The sequence below is a fragment of the Garra rufa genome, chromosome 10, assembly GCF_049309525.1.
Source record: "Garra rufa chromosome 10, GarRuf1.0, whole genome shotgun sequence".
NCBI lineage: Eukaryota > Metazoa > Chordata > Actinopteri > Cypriniformes > Cyprinidae > Garra > Garra rufa.
The window spans coordinates 34,771,905-34,789,368 of NC_133370.1; positions in this window are offsets into that span (position 1 = coordinate 34,771,905).

The window sequence follows — 17,464 nt, forward strand, 5'->3', positions numbered from 1 at the left end:
CAAGTTCATGGTACAGTTAAGTAAAAAATAAATAAAAAACAACAACTGCAAAATACGAACAATGAAAGACAAAGTGACCCTTTATATTTTCTCAAAATATCAGACTCTCAAAGATCAGACATATTTATGTAATTAAAATACATATGTGCATTTTTTGTTCAAAGATGGTCTGTAGGATGGCTCTCTACTCTGTCACCCTCTCTGCCTCTCACCCCTCCCCCCTGCAATAATGAGCTTCTCTGTGCCTGACTGAACGCACACACATACTGTAGAGACATTCACCAGAGTGACAGCAGGTTTCTGAGTTATTTTTTTAATTTTCTTTAATTCATTGAAGCTTGTATAAAATTAATATTTCCAGCACTTGCTCAGAATGATTAGATCTCTGTGTGAAAAAAGTTTTAAAGAGTTTGGATGCTGCACTTTAAAGATATAAAAAATTAGGGTTATGTTTTTTACTATATCTTTAAAAAATCACCACGTCAACACCGTTCGAGATATCCAAAATCCGCTCGCAATTTAACATCTTCAGAATCTTCTCTTCATGTTAAAAAAGTTTGGTGTGAACAGCTGGTTGTTCTTAGGAGTAGTGTGAATTTGTTTACTACCTGATTTTTCAAAAAATCCACCTTCAAATCAAAATAGCCGGCTTTCTGTTGGTCTTAGCTAATGAGTTTGATTTAGAAAGTTGTCCAGATTGATGAGAACAATATATGTACAGAGTTTGGTGACTGTAGGAAAAACTAACCCCCCAACTTTTGTCAAAAGATGGCGCTATAGAGTGCCTGCTCCACGCCCATTTATGACCTTTTGCCAGTGTCTAACTATCATTAATATTGATGTGTGTGTTGAGTTTCATGAAATTCTAAGCATGTTATCTGCCTCGAAAAGACAGGAATGTAATTTTAAAGTTTGTCACGTTGCCATGGCAACAGCATTTGATTTATCATCGACCCCTTTACATATTCTTATCGGCCGTGTTTTGACATGATTTTGATGAAGTTTAAAGAAAATCGAGTAAAATTAAGAGGCTGATTTCAAAGCATTTTGAAAATGACACGTTTCCTGCTGCCAGTTGGTGGCGCTATAACTTTGACTCATAATATTCACATTTATGGAATCGGCATCATACAAGGAACAAACTGGTGAAGTTCCATCAGAATCAGGCAATGTGTGCAACAGTTATTAGACACTTCCTGTTTCTCATTTCTCGCCATAACTTTGTCGCCTTGCCACGGCCAAACCGTTCGAGATATCAAAAATCTCCTCGCAATTTAGCGTCCCCAATGTCTTGAGATCATGCTGACCGAGTTTGGTGACAATCCCATGGAATTCCTGGGAGGAGTACGTTAAATTCCAGAGCATGCGCTTTTTAAACAGCCCTAAATATCTCACTTCCTGTTGCGTGGAGCCCATGACATAGAGTACAAAAGTTGTTCAGCTCGATGAGTTCTATATGTGTACCGAGTTTCATATGAGTACGTGCAAGTATGTGTGCGCAGTACATCAAGTTTTCAAACTGTGTTCCAGGGGGCGCTGTAGAGGCCCTGAACCACGCCCGGGTCCCAGCCTCTGTGGCGTCCGGACGACGGCAGATTCCAACGTGTGTGCAAATTTTCAAGAGTTTTTGAGTATGTTAAGGCCCCCAAAAGTGCCCCAACGGTTGAAAAAAAAAAAAAAAAAAAAAAAAAAATTAAAGCTGCAAGCAGCGTTGACCGGGCCCTCGCCGTCTGGCAGTCGCCATCCCGATAGCATCAAGAAAACGGTGCCCAGTTGGCACATGCATTCACAATAACCCTTTGGACTAACCCTAACTGTCTCTCCTCCTGTCTGACTCTTTCTCTTACCACCCATCCCACCTCCTTACACTCAGCCACTTACCACACAAACACACACATAGAGTGCAGAGCAGAGTGAGATCAGATTTGTTTTTTAATTTTCTTTCATTCGTGGAGTTTTGTATAATTATGAAATGAACTGTGTTTAATCAGAATGAATAGTTATTTGTATGAAAAAAGTTTCAAAGAGTTAGGATGCTGCACTTTAAATATATAATAAATCATTGAAAATTGAAAACGGAAAATGAAATTCTAGGCACGCTATCTGCCTCAAAAACACAGGAAACAAATATTTGAATGTATTTTGTATTTTTATTTATTTGCCATGGCAACAGCATTTGATGCATCAGGGACGCCTTTACAGACTCTCATCGGCCGTGTTTTTACATCATTCTGATGAAGTTTGAAGAAAATCGAGTACAAATATATTGTTAGTTGTTTGTTCGTGTGTTAGTTCATTAACCAATGTTAACAAAAGAGACCCTATTTTAAATAGTTACCATGTTTTATGATCTACATCCATTTTTAAATATTATTTTAATGATCTATGAGCATCTGTGACATAATTATAAACAAATATATTAAAAATAAATACATATTAACTTAGTTGATGTATTTGTTTCTCATTCTAATTAAGTGAACTGAGCAGTATAGTGTCATACTTATAAGATTTTTTATTCTATCAGTGAGATTGTATATATGTATATAAATCATATAATTTTTCCTTAAAAGATTAAAAAAAGATTTTAATGCTCTTTAAGCACCTATACAAAATAATTATGTAAAAGTACACTGACAGTACAGTCTATATCAACTGATTCTATGGATTATTTTCATTCTTATACACTGAGAATGAGCTAAATAGCATTAGAGGTCAAACGATTCCTTATCTTATGAGGACCTCTAGTGTTCATCCCTGGTATTAGAGCTTTAATCTGACAAATTTATGTGACACTTTTAATGTTTTTGGGGCCTCTGAGCATGATAACATTTTGAAACTACACGTATTTCCTAAGAATTTCTTGTTCTTTATATGTAAAAAGTTTTGATGAGTCAGAATAATGCAATTTAAAGATATATGAAAATAACTCTTCATCTTTTTTATTGTTACTTTCATAAATCACCACATCAACACCGTTCAAGATGTCCCAAAGCCGTTCACAATTTAACATCTTCAGTATCTTGGCATCATGTTGACAAAGTTTGGTGTGAACTGTCTGATTCTGCTATGAGTGATATGAATTTATTCACAGCTATATTTAAAAACACAGGAAACAAATGTTAAAGTTTGACATGTTGCCATGGCAACAGCATTTGATGTATCAAGGACCCCTTCACAGATTCTCATCGGCCGTGTTTTGATATTATTCTGATGAAGTTTGAAGCAAATTGAGTAAAATTAAGAGGTTGATTTAAAAGCGTTTTGCAAGCAACACACTTCCTGCTGCCAGTTGGTGGCGCTATAACTTTGACTCATAATAGTCACATCTCTGTGATCGGTATCATACGACGAACAAACTGCTTAAGTTTGGTCAAAATCAGATAAAGTGTGTCACAATTATTAGACATTTCCTGTTTCTCATTTCTCGCCATAATTTGTCGCCCTGCCACGGCCAAACCGTTCGAGATAGCAAAAATCCCCTGGCAATTTTGCATTCCCAATATCTTGAGATCATGTTGACCGAGTTTGGTGGCCATCGGTGGAAAGGTCTAGGAGGAGTATTTCAAATTCCACAGCTTGATTTTTCCAAAAATCCATATTTAAATAAAAATAGCTGACTTCCTGTTGGTCGTAGCTAATGGGTGTAAATTAGAAAGTTGTCCGGCTTGATGAGTCCAATATATGTACCGAGTTTGGTGACTGTAGGACAAAGTAACCCCCCAACTTTTGTCAAAAGGTGGCGCTATGGAGCGCCTGCTCCACGCCCATTTATGGGCTTTTATCAGTGTTTAACTGTCATTAATACAGATGTGTGTGTTGAGTTTCATGAAATTCTAAGCATTTTAAGTGGCTCAAAAACACAAAAAACTAAAGTTAAAGTTTGACACGTTGCCATGGCAACATGATAAAAGTTATGGATAACGTCCTTCACAGATTCTTATCGGTCGTGTTTTGACATTATTGTGATGAAGTTTGAAGCAAATTGAGTAAAATTAAGAGGCTGAGTTTAAAGCGTTTCAAAAACGTCACGCTTTCTGCTGCCAGTTGGTGGCGCTATAACTTTGACTCATAATAGTCACATCTCTGTGATCGGCATCAGACGGTGAACAAACTGCTGAAGTTTGGTCAAAATCAGACAAAGTATGTCAAAGTTATTAGGCACTTCCTGTTTCTCATTTCTCGCCATAAATTTGTCGCCCCGTCACGGTCAAACCGTTCGAGATATCAAAAATCCCCTGGCAATTTTGCGTCCCCAATGTCTTGAGATCATGCTGACCGAGTTTGGTGGCCATCGGTGGAAAGGCCTAGTAGGAGTATTTCAAATTCCATTGCATGCACTTTTTAGACATCCCTGAATAGCCGACTTCCTGTTTGGCGAAGCATGGACTATGAGTGTGAAATTTGTTCGGCACTATGAGGTCTATATGTGTATGAATTTTGGTGACTGTAGGTCAACCGTTGTGCGCTCCAGAGCCCTTCAAAAGTCGCAATTTTTAACGCTGTGCCATGCCCCCCCCAGGTGACCCCCCCATGTCAAAGTCTGTCCGGCCCTGATGGCCGCAGGTTCCAATGTGTGTGCAAAGTTTCAAGAGTTTTCGTGTATGTTAAGGCCCCCGAAATCCCCCAAAACATTGAAAAAAAAATAATAATAATAATAATAATAATAATAATAATAATAATAATAATCCTTAGAAAAACAATAGGGCCTTCGCCCTTTTGGGCTCGGGCCCTAAAAAAAAACAAATAAGAATCCTTAGAAGAACAATAGGGCCTTCGCCCTTTTGGGCTCGGGCCCTAATAAGAATCCTTAGAAGAACAATAGGGCCTTCGCCCTTTTGGGCTCGGGCCCTAATAATAATCCTTAGAAAAACAATAGGGCCTTCGCCCTTTTGGGCTCGGGCCCTAATAATAATAATCCTTAGAAAAACAATAGGGCCTTCGCCCTTTTGGGCTCGGGCCCTAATTAAAGCTGCAAGCAGCGATGAACGGGCCCTCGCACCCGGGCTCACCGCCGACCGGTGGCTTCAGGAAAACAGCAAACGGTGGGCATTATGCTTTTAAAACAGTGAATGTAGGAAAAATAGATCAAAGTCACTTAAATGTGCCAAACCTCCTGCTGCCAGCTGGTGGCGCTATGCCTGTAACTGATTATTGACATGTAGATGTGTTCAGGCCAGCACTTTCATCAAACATATGAAGTCTGGTGCAGATTGACCTTGGTATGTTTAAGTTAGTGCAAGATATGATATATCCTGCTGTCAATAGGTGGCGCTATGATGATATCTGAATATTGGCCTTAAGATGTCTTCAGGCCAGGACTCTTATCAAACATGTGAAGTTTGAGGCAGATTGGACATTTTATGGCTGAGTTATAACAACTTCTATGTCCATGACCAAACATCAAACTTTGTCAGGCCGCCACAGACACGCCCTTTAACGAAAACTCAAGATCTTCGCAATTTAACATCACTTAAGCCTTTTTATTAGACTGACCGATTTTAGTGTTGATCTGTATAAATCTCTTGGAGGAGTTTGTTGTAGAGTACAGCATGACACTTCCTGTTGCCAGCAGGTGGCGCTATGACTATAACTGAATATGGGAATGTAGATGTCTTCAGGTCAGGAGTGTTATCACACATGTGAAGTTTGGGACAGATCGGACATTGTATGACTGAGTTATAGAAACTTCCTTTTCATGGCGAAACATCGAAATTTGCGAGACCGCTATGGACACGCCCTCCAATGAAAACTCTAGATCTTTGCAATTTAACGTCACAAAGTGCTTTAGATTACACTCAGCAAATTTGGCGTTAATCCGGATAAATCTCTAGGAGGAGTTCGTTCAAGTACGAGGCCTGAAAATGGCAAAAATGACAAAATTTGCTGAGAAAATTAAAAATAACCGACTTCCTGTTGGGTGTCAAATTTTGCTCCAAGAGGCTTTTTTGTAGGTATTGGACCCTATTTTAAATAGTTACCATGTTTTAAGGTCTACAAGCATTTTTAGATATTATTTTAATAGTCTATAAGCATCTGTGAAATAATTATAAACAAATATATTGAAAATAAATACATATTAACTTAGTTGACTTTTTGGCCTTTTTGTATTTGTTTCTCATTCTAATCAAGTGAACTGAGCAGTATAATATAAATATAACTTATAAGATACTTTGTTCTATCAGTGAGAGTGTATATATGTATTTAAATCACATAATTTTTCCTTAAAAGATAAAAAAAATATTTTAATGCTCTTTAAGCACCTATACAAAATAATTATGTAAAATTACACTGACAGTACAGTACATATCAACTGATTCTATGGATTATTGTCATTCTTATACACTGACAATGAGCTAAATAGCATTAGAGGTCAAACGATTCCTTATCTTATGAGGACCTCTAGTGTTCATCCCTGGTATTAGAGCTTTAATCTGACGAATTTATTTGACACTTTTAATGTTTTTGGGGCCTCTGAGCATGATAACATTTTGAAACTACGCGTATTTTTTTATGATGAGTAAGAATAATGCAATTTAAAGATATATGAAAATAACTCTTCATCTTTTTTATTGTTACTTTCATAAATCACCACATCAACACCGTTCAAGATATCCCAAAGCCGTTCACAATATAGGGAACATTTTCCCTATATTCTGAGGATGATGATAAGAACATGTAATTCATGATGATAACAAAATGTTATTATTGCTTGCTTTACGTCCACCACTTCTGTTTAAATGTCATCGTTACCTATCTGTTCCATTTGTGTGTGGACATTGCTTTGCAGGTGACTCCTGTTATAAGACATCACTCTTAAGCGCTACATAACTAAGAATCAATTAGGAAAACGGTGCCCAGTTGGCACATGCATTCACAGTAACCCTCTGCCAGTTTGGATTTAAAGTTTACAGAAATGAAAGGGTTACATTTTTAAATCAACACACAGACAAATACACACTAAATATACAACTTTACCATCCAGTTTCATTTGTTAACATTGTTAACATGAACAATAATAAATAGCATTTATTAATGTTAATTAATATTAACCTAAAAAAGTACTCATATATTGTTTAAAGGTAAATTTGTATCTTTTAACATAGTGTATGTACTGTGATTTAACATGAACATGAACACAGTTCATGTGGGTATACAACAATAAACAATAAAGTGCTCAATAAACGCTTCATTCTTTCAAAATATCTTTAAAAATCAAGTTGGGTATTGTAATGGGGCGATATATAAATATAACTCATCTTAAAATGGTACAATTTTCAGATGTTTTGAACAGATAACAGCAAAGTTTGTTTTGTTGTCAAAGTTTGTCTTGAAATTGTTAGTGTTTTTTTTTTTATTGAATCAAAAATTTTAATTATGAAAATAAATGTCTATCAATGAAGATAAATCGCTCATGCTAAAAAGCTGTATTTTTCTTAATCTTTTGCTATGTGACTGAATAGGACAAGTTCATGGTACAGTTCAGTAAAAAATAAATAAAAAACAACAACTGCAATATACAAAGAATGAAAGAGTTTGTGACCCTTTATATTTTCTCAAAGATCAGACTCTCAAAGTTCAGACTTATTTATGCAGATTAAACTACAGCAATGTGCAATGTGCAAATTGCATCTTCCTCAAAGATGGTCTTAAGCAAAACAGCATGTTCCACTGGTCTCTCTCCCTTTCACCCCTCCCCCCTTCAGTCACTCTTAGTGTCAACACAGACTGTCAGCCCAGTGACAACAGTTTACTGATTTCTTTTTTTAATTTTCTTTAATTCATAGAAGCTTGAATAACTATGATATTACCAGCACTTGCTCATAATGATTAGATCTCTGTGTGAAAAAAGTTTTAAAGAGTTTGGATGCTGTACTTTAAAGATATAAAAAATTAGGGTTATGTTTTTTAAAAAATCACCACGTCAACACCGTTCAAGATATCCCAAATCCGCTCGCAATTTAACATCTTCAGAATCTTCTCTTCATGTTAAAAAAGTTTGGTGTGAATACCTTGTTATTCTTAGAAGGAGTGTGAATTTGTTTACAGCCTGATTTTTCCCAAAAATCCACATTCAAATCAAAATAGCCGGCTTCCTGTTGGTCTTAGCTAATGAGTTTGATTTAGAAAGTTGTCCAGATTGATGAGAACAATATATGTACAGAGTTTGGTGACTGTAGGAAAAACTAACCCCCCAACTTTTGTCAAAAGATGGCGCTATAGAGTGCCTGCTCCACGCCCATTTATGACCTTTTGCCAGTGTCTAACTATCATTAATATTGATGTGTGTGTTGAGTTTCATGAAATTCTAAACATGTTATCTGCTTCGAAAAGACAGGAATCTAATTTTAAAGTTTAACACGTTGCCATGGCAACAGCATTTGATTTATCATCGTACCCTTTACATATTCTTATCGGCCGTGTTTTGACATTATTTTGATGAAGTTTGAAGAAAATCAAGTAAAATTAAGAGGCTGATTTCAACGCATTTTGAAAATGACACGCTTCCTGCTACCAGTTGGTGGCGCTATAACTTTGACTCATAATAGTCACATTTATGGAATCGGCATCATACAACGAACAATCTGGTGAAGTTTCATCAGAATCAGGCAATGTGTGCAACAGTTATTAGACACTTCCTGTTTCTCATTTCTCGCCATAACTTTGTCGCCTTGCCACGGCCAAACCGTTCGAGATATCAAAAATCCCCTCGCAATTTAGCGTCCCCAATGTCTTGAGATCATGCTGACCGAGTTTGGTGACAATCGTATGGAAATCCTGGGAGGAGTACGTTAAATTCCAGAGCATGCGCTTTTTAAACAGCCCTAAATATCTCACTTCCTGTTGCGTTAAGATAATGACATAGAGTACAAAAGTTGTTCAGCTCAATGAGTTCTATATGTGTACCGAGTTTCATATGTGTACGTTCAAGTATGTGTGCTATATGGCCCTAAAAATTCCAGGGGGCGCTGTAGAGTCCCCTTGCCACGCCCCGGTACCAGCCTCTGTGACGTCCTGATGGCCGCAGATTCCGACATGTGTGCAAATTTTCAAGAGTTTTTGAGCATGTTAAGACCCCCTTAAGTGCCCGGAAGGTTAACAAAAAAAAAAAAAAAAAAAAATAAGAATCCTTAGGAAAACAAGAGGGCCTTCGCCCATTCTGGGCTCGGGCCCTAATTAAAGCTGCGAGCAGCGATGAACGGGCCCTCGCACCCGGGCTCACCGTCGACCGGTGGCTTTAGGAAAACAGCAAACGGTGGGCAGTATGCTTTTAATACAGTAAATATATGAGAAATATGTCATAAGTCATTTAAATGTGCCAAACTTCCCATTGGCAGCTGGTGGCGCTATGCCTATAAATGGCATGTAGATGTGTTCAGGCCAGCACTATTATCAAACATATGAAGTTTGGTGCAGATTGACCTTGGTATGTTTGAGTTAGTGAAAGATATGATATATCCTGGTGTCAACAGGTGGCGCTATGATAATATCTGAATATTGGCCTTTAGGTGTCTTCAGGCCAGGACTCTTACCAAACCTCTGAAGTTTGAGGCAGATCAGACATTTTATGGCTGAGTTATTACACCTATGTCCATGGCGAAACATCAAACTTTGTCAGGCCGCCACTGAAACTCAAGATCTTCACAATTTAACATCTCTAAGGCCTCTAGATCAGACTGACCAAATATAATGTTGATTTCATTAAATGTCTAGGAGGAGTTTGCTATAAACCTAATCCCCTGCAAGGACTTCAGATAATGCCAACTGTGAACCAAATGTGAACATTTTCCCTATATTCTGATGATGATGATAAGAACATGTAATTCATGATGATAACAAAATGTTATTATTGCTTGCATTACATTCACCACTTCTGCTTAAATCGTTACCTATCTGTACAATTTGTATGTGGATATTGCTTTGCTGGTGACTCCTGTTATAAGACATCACTCTTAAGCGCTACATAACTAAGAATCAATTAGGAAAACGGTGCACAGTTGGCAAATGCATTCACAGTAACCCTCTGCTTGTTTGGATTTTAAGTTTACTGAATTGAAAGGGTTACACTTGAAAATCAACACAGAGACACATACACACAATATATAAAATGTTGCCATCCAGTTTCATTTGTTAACATTAACTATATTAGTTAACATGAACAATAATTAAATAGCATTTATTAATGTTAATTAATATTAAGCTAAAAAAAAGTATTCATATATTGTTTAAAGGTAAATTAGTATCTTTTAGTTTATGTACTATGAATTAACATAAACATGAACACAGTTCATGTGGGTGTACAGCAATACACAATAAAGTGCTCTATAAACGCTTAATTCTTTCAAAATATCTTTAAAAATCAAGTTGAGTATTTTAATGGGGCGATATATATATAACTGATCTTCAAATGATGGTTTTCGGATGTTTTGAACAGATAACAGCAAAGTTTGTTTTGTTGTCAAAGTTTGTCTTGAAATTTTTAATTATTATAATTTTATATTCAATAAATAACACTATGAAAATATTGTCTACAATGAAGATAAATCACTCATGCTTAAAAGTTGTATTTTTCTTAATCTTTTGCTATGTGACTGAATAGGACAAGTTCATGGTACAGTTCAGTAAAAATAAATAAAAAACAACAACTGCAAAATACAAACAATGAAAGATTTAATGACCCTTTATATTTTCTCAAAATATCAGACATATTTATGTCGATTACGCTACAGCAATGTGCATCTTCCTCAAAGATGGTCTTAAGCAAAACAGCATGTTCCACTGGTCTCTCTCCCTTACACCCCTCCCCCCTTCAGTCACTCTTCAGTGACTCAATGGTGACTGAACACAGACAGGCACAGGCAGAGTGACAGCAGGTTTCTAATTTCTTTTTTTAATTTTCTTTAATTCATAGAAGCTTGTATAAAATTGATATTTACACCACTTGCTCAGAATGATAAGATCTCTGTGTGAAAAAAGTTTTAAAGAGTTTGGATGCTGCACTTTAAAGATATAAAAAAAATGACGGTTATGTTTTTTACTACATCTTTAAAAAATCACCACGTCAACACCGTTCAAGATATCCAATATCCGCTCGCAATTTAACATCTTCAGAATCTTCTCTTCATGTTAAAAAAGTTTGGTGTGAATAGCTGGTTGTTCTTAGAAGAAGTGTGAATTTGTTTACAGCCTGATTTTTCCAAAAAAACACATTCAAATGGAAATATCCGGCTTCCTGTTGGTCTTAGCTAATGAGTTTAATTTAGAAAGTTGTCCAGATTGATGAGAACAATATATGTACAGAGTTTGGTGACTGTAGGAAAAACTAACCCCCCAACTTTTGTCAAAAGATGGCGCTATAGAGTGCCTGCTCCACGCCCATTTATGACCTTTTGCCAGTGTCTAACTATCATTAATATTGATGTGTGTGTTGAGTTTCATGAAATTCTTAGCATGTTATCTGCCTCGAAAAGACAGGAATCTAATTTTAAAGTTTGACACGTTGCCATGGCAACAGCATTTGATTTATCATCGACCCCTTTACATATTCTTATCGGCCGTGTTTTGACATGATTTTGATGAAGTTTAAAGAAAATCAAGTAAAATTAAGAGGCTGATTTCAAAGCATTTTGAAAATGACACGCTTACTGCTGCCAGTTGGTGGCGCTATAACTTTGACTTATAATAGTCACATTTATGGAATCGGCATCATACAACGAACAATCTGGTGAAGTTTCATCAGAATCCGGCAATGTGTGCAACAGTTATGAGACACTTCCTGTTTCTCATTTCTCGCCATAACTTTGTCGCCTTGCCACGGCCAAACCGTTCGAGATATCAAAAATCCCCTCGCAATTTAGCGTCCCCAATGTCTTGAGATCATGCTGACCGAGTTTGGTGACAATCGTATGGAAATCCTGGGAGGAGTACGTTAAATTCCAGAGCATGCGCTTTTTACACAGCCCTAAATATCTCACTTCCTGTTGCGTTGAGAAAATGACATAGAGTACAAAAGTTGTTCAGCTCAATGAGTTCTATATGTGTACCGAGTTTCATATGTGTACGTTCAAGTATGTGTGCTATATGGCCCTCAAAATTCCAGGGGGCGCTGTAGAGTCCCCTTGCCACGCCCCGGTACCAGCCTCTGTGACGTCCTGATGGCCGCAGATTCCGACGTGTGTGCAAATTTTCAAGAGTTTTTGAGTATGTTAAGACCCCCTTAAGTGCCCGGAAGGTTAACAAAAAAAAAAAAAAAAAAAAATTAAAGCTGCAAGCAGCGATGATCGGGCCCTCGCACCCGGGCTCACCGCCGACCGGTGGCTTTAGGAAAACAGCAAATGGGGGGTAGTATGCTTTTAATACATTAAAAATAGGAGAAATATGTCAAAGTCACTTAAATGTGCCAAATTTTCTGCTGCCAGCTGGTGGCGCTATGCATATAACTGATTATTGGCATGTAGATGTGTTCAGGCCACCACTTTCATCAAACATATGAAGTTTGGTGCAGATTGACCTTGGTATGTTTGAGTTAGTGAAAGATATGATATATCCTGCTGCTAACAGGTGGCGCTATGATAATATCTGAATATTGGCCTTTAGGTGTCTTCAGGCCAGGACTCTTACCAAACCTGTGAAGTTTGAGGCAGATCGGACATTTTATGGCTGAGTTATAACAACTTCTATGTCCATGGCGAAACATCAAACTTTGTCAGGCCGCCACAGACACGCCCTTTAACGAAAACTCAAGATCTTCGCAATTTACCATCTTTAAGGCCTCTAGATCAGAATGATCAAATATAATGTTAATATCATTAAATCTCTAAGAGGAGTTTGATACAAGTCATTTCCTGTTGCCAACAGGTGGCGCTGTGATTATAATAGAATGTTGGCCTTGAGATGTGTTCAGGCCAGGACTCTTATCGAATATGTGAAGTTTGAGGCAAATCGGACATTTTATGGCTGAGTTATAACAAGTTTTATATCCATGGCGAGACCTCAAAATTTGTCAGGCCGCCACGGACACGCCCTTTACCGAAAACTCAAGATCTTTACAATTTAACATCGCTAAGGACTTTATATTAGACTGACCGATTTTGGAGTTGATCTGTATAAATCTCTAGGAGGAGTTGGTTGTAGAGTACAGCATGACACTTCCTGTTGCCTGCAGGTGGCGCTATGACTATAACTGAATATGGGCATGTAGATGTCTTCAGGTCAGGCGTGTTATCACACATGTGAAGTTTGGGACAGATCGGACATTTTATGCCTAAGTTATAGCAACTTCCTTTTTCATGGCGAAACATCGAAATTTGTGAGGCCGCCACGGACACGCCCTCCGATGAAAACTCTAGATCTTCACAATTTAACGTCACAAAGGGCTTTAGATTAGACTCACCAAATTTGGTGTTGATCGGAATAAATCTCTAGGAGGAGTTCGTTCAAGTATGACACCTGAAAATGGCAAAAATGACACAAGTTTTGCTGAGAAAATAAATAATAACCGACTTCCTGTTGGGTTTCGGATTTTATCTCAAGAGGCTTTTTTGTAGGTATTGGACCCTATTTTAAATAGTTACCATGTTTTATGGTCTACAAGCATTTTTAAATATTATTTTAATAGTCTATAAGCATCTGTGAAATAATTATAAACAAATATATTGAAAATAAATACATATTAACTTAGTTGACTTTTTGGCCTTTTTGTATTTGTTTCTCATTCTAATTAAGTGAACTGAGCAGTATAGTGTCATACTTATAAGATACTTTGTTCTATCAGTGAGAGTGTATATATGTATTTAAATCACATAATTTTTCCTTAAAAGATAAAAAAAATATTTTAATGCTCTTTAAGCACCTATACAAAATAATTATGTAAAATTACACTGACAGTACAGTACATATCAACTGATTCTATGGATTATTTTCATTCTTATACACTGACAATGAGCTAAATAGCATTAGAGGTCAAACGATTCCTTATCTTATGAGGACCTCTAGTGTTCATCCCTGGTATTAGAGCTTTAATCTGACGAATTTATTTGACACTTTTAATGTTTTTGGGGCCTCTGAGCATGATAACATTTTGAAACTACACGTATTTCCTAAGAATTTCTTGGTCTTTATATGTAAAAAGTTTTGATGAGTAAGAATAATGCAATTTAAAGATATATGAAAATAACTCTTCATCTTTTTTTATTGTTACTTTCATAAATCACCACATCAACACCGTTCAAGATATCCCAAAGCCGTTCACAATATAGGGAACATTTTCCCTATATTCTGAGGATGATGATAAGAACATGTAATTCATGATGATAACAAAATGTTATTATTGCTTGCTTTACGTCCACCACTTCTGTTTAAATGTCATCGTTACCTATCTGTTCCATTTGTGTGTGGACATTGCTTTGCAGGTGACTCCTGTTATAAGACATCACTCTTAAGCGCTACATAACTAAGAATCAATTAGCAAAACGGTGCCCAGTTGGCACATGCATTCACAGTAACCCTCTGCCAGTTTGGATTTAAAGTTTACAGAAATGAAAGGGTTACATTTTTAAATCAACACACAGACAAATACACACTAAATATACAACTTTACCATCCAGTTTCATTTGTTAACATTGTTAACATGAACAATAATAAATAGCATTTATTAATGTTAATTAATATTAACCTAAAAAAGTACTCATATATTGTTTAAAGGTAAATTAGTATCTTTTAACATAGTGTATGTACTGTGAATTAACATGAACATGAACACAGTTCATGTGGGTATACAACAATAAACAATAAAGTGCTCAATAAACGCTTCATTCTTTCAAAATATCTTTAAAAATCAAGTTGGGTATTGTAATGGGGCGATATATAAATATAACTCATCTTAAAATGGTACAATTTTCAGATGTTTTGAACAGATAACAGCAAAGTTTGTTTTGTTGTCAAAGTTTGTCTTGAAATTGTTAGTGTTTTTTTTATTGAATCAAAAATTTTAATTATGAAAATAAATGTCTATCAATGAAGATAAATTGCTCATGCTAAAAAGCTGTATTTTTCTTAATCTTTTGCTATGTGACTGAATAGGACAAGTTCATGGTACAGTTCAGTAAAAAATAAATAAAAAACAACAACTGCAATATACAAAGAATGAAAGAGTTCGTGACCCTTTATATTTTCTCAAAGATCAGACTCTCAAAGTTCAGACTTATTTATGCAGATTAAACTACAGCAATGTGCAATGTGCAAATTGCATCTTCCTCAAAGATGGTCTTAAGCAAAACAGCATGTTCCACTGGTCTCTCTCCCTTTCACCCCTCCCCCTTCAGTCACTCTTAGTGTCAACACAGACTGTCAGCCCAGTGACAACAGTTTACTGATTTCTTTTTTTAATTTTCTTTAATTCATAGAAGCTTGAATAACTATGATATTACCAGCACTTGCTCATAATGATTAGATCTCTGTGTGAAAAAAGTTTTAAAGAGTTTGGATGCTGCACTTTAAAGATATAAAAAATTAGGGTTATGTTTTTTAAAAAATCACCACGTCAACACCGTTCGAGATATCCCAAATCCGCTCGCAATTTAACATCTTCAGAATCTTCTCTTCATGTTAAAAAAGTTTGGTGTGAATACCTTGTTATTCTTAGAAGGAGTGTGAATTTGTTTACAGCCTGATTTTTCCAAAAATCCACATTCAAATCAAAATAGCCGGCTTCCTGTTGGTCTTAGCTAATGAGTTTGATTTAGAAAGTTGTCCAGATTGATGAGAACAATATATGTACAGAGTTTGGTGACTGTAGGAAAAACTAACCCCCCAACTTTTGTCAAAAGATGGCGCTATAGAGTGCCTGCTCCACGCCCATTTATGACCTTTTGCCAGTGTCTAACTATCATTAATATTGATGTGTGTGTTGAGTTTCATGAAATTCTAAGCATGTTAACAGCCTCGAAAAGACAGAAATCTAATTTTAAAGTTTAACACGTTGCCATGGCAACAGCATTTGATTTATCATCGTACCCTTTACATATTCTTATCGGCCGTGTTTTGACATTATTTTGATGAAGTTTGAAGAAAATCAAGTAAAATTAAGAGGCTGATTTCAAAGCATTTTGAAAATGACACGCTTCCTGCTACCAGTTGGTGGCGCTATAACTTTGACTCATAATAGTCCCATTTATGGAATCGGCATCATACAACGAACAATCTGGTGAAGTTTCATCAGAATCAGGCAATGTGTGCAACAGTTATTAGACACTTCCTGTTTCTCATTTCTCGCCATAACTTTGTCGCCTTGCCACGGCCAAACCGTTCGAGATATCAAAAATCCCCTCGCAATTTAGCGTCCCCAATGTCTTGAGATCATGCTGACCGAGTTTGGTGACAATCGTATGGAAATCCTGGGAGGAGTACGTTAAATTCCAGAGCATGCGCTTTTTAAACAGCCCTAAATATCTCACTTCCTGTTGCGTTAAAAAAATGACATAGAGTACAAAAGTTGTTCATCTCAATGAGTTCTATATGTGTACCGAGTTTCATATGTGTACGTTCAAGTATGTGTGCTATATGGCCCTAAAAATTCCAGGGGGCGCTGTAGAGTCCCCTTGCCACGCCCCGGTACCAGCCTCTGTGACGTCCTGATGGCCGCAGATTCCGACATGTGTGCAAATTTTCAAGAGTTTTTGAGCATGTTAAGACCCCCTTAAGTGCCCGGAAGGTTAACAAAAAAAAAAAAAAAAAAAATAAGAATCCTTAGGAAAACAAGAGGGCCTTCGCCCATTCTGGGCTCGGGCCCTAATTAAAGCTGCGAGCAGCGATGAACGGGCCCTCGCACCTGGGCTCACCGCCGACCGGTGGCTTCAGGAAAACAGCAAACGGTGGGCAGTATGCTTTTAATACAGTAAATGTAGGAGAAATATGTCAAAGTCACTTAAATGTGCCAAACTTGCCGCTGCCAGCTGGTGGCGCTATGCCTATAACTGATTATTGGCATGTAGATGTGTTCAGGCCAGCACTATTATCAAACATATGAAGTTTGGTGCAGATTGACCTTGGTGTGTTTGAGTTAGTGAAATATATGAGATATCCTGCTGCCAACAGGTGGCGCTATGATAATATCTGAATATTGGTCTTTAGGTGTCTTCAGGCCAGGACTCTTACCAAACCTGTGAATTTTGTGGCAGACCAGACATTTTCAGGCTAAGTTATAACCACTTCTATGTCTATGCAGAAACATCAAACTTTGTCAGGCCACCACGGACATGCCCTTTAATGAAAACTCAAGATCTTCACAATTTAACATCTCTAAGGCCTCAAGATCAGACTGACCAAATATAATGTTGATTTAACTAAATGCAATCAATGCAAGGACTTCAGATAAATGCCAACTGTGAACCAGTATGCTACAAATTTCCTATTTTCTGATGATGATGATAAGAACATGATTCATGATGATAACAAAATGTTATTATTG